We start from the raw sequence: 276 nt of genomic DNA on the forward strand, positions 1-276 counted from the left end.
TAACATTACATGGTGACCGAGTTTTGCAGCAACACAGACGGTGCGATAAGTTCACTTAAGTAAATTGTTCGAGGAAAGCCAAAACGGTCGAGAGTGAATAGCAAATGGCGGCAAAACACACCGTGCAAATAGTTCGTTCATCTATCACTCGATGTAGTTCTCCCACTTTTTGTCAACAAATGTCAAAAAGGAATGAGAAAACATACGAGGAACTACTCGTAAGAAGTATCCTCAGAATAAGAATTGTAGCTGCTCAACAAATCACAATCCGTGGAG

The sequence above is a fragment of the Triticum aestivum genome, chromosome 7B (assembly GCF_018294505.1).
Source record: "Triticum aestivum cultivar Chinese Spring chromosome 7B, IWGSC CS RefSeq v2.1, whole genome shotgun sequence".
NCBI classification, from domain to species: domain Eukaryota; kingdom Viridiplantae; phylum Streptophyta; class Magnoliopsida; order Poales; family Poaceae; genus Triticum; species Triticum aestivum.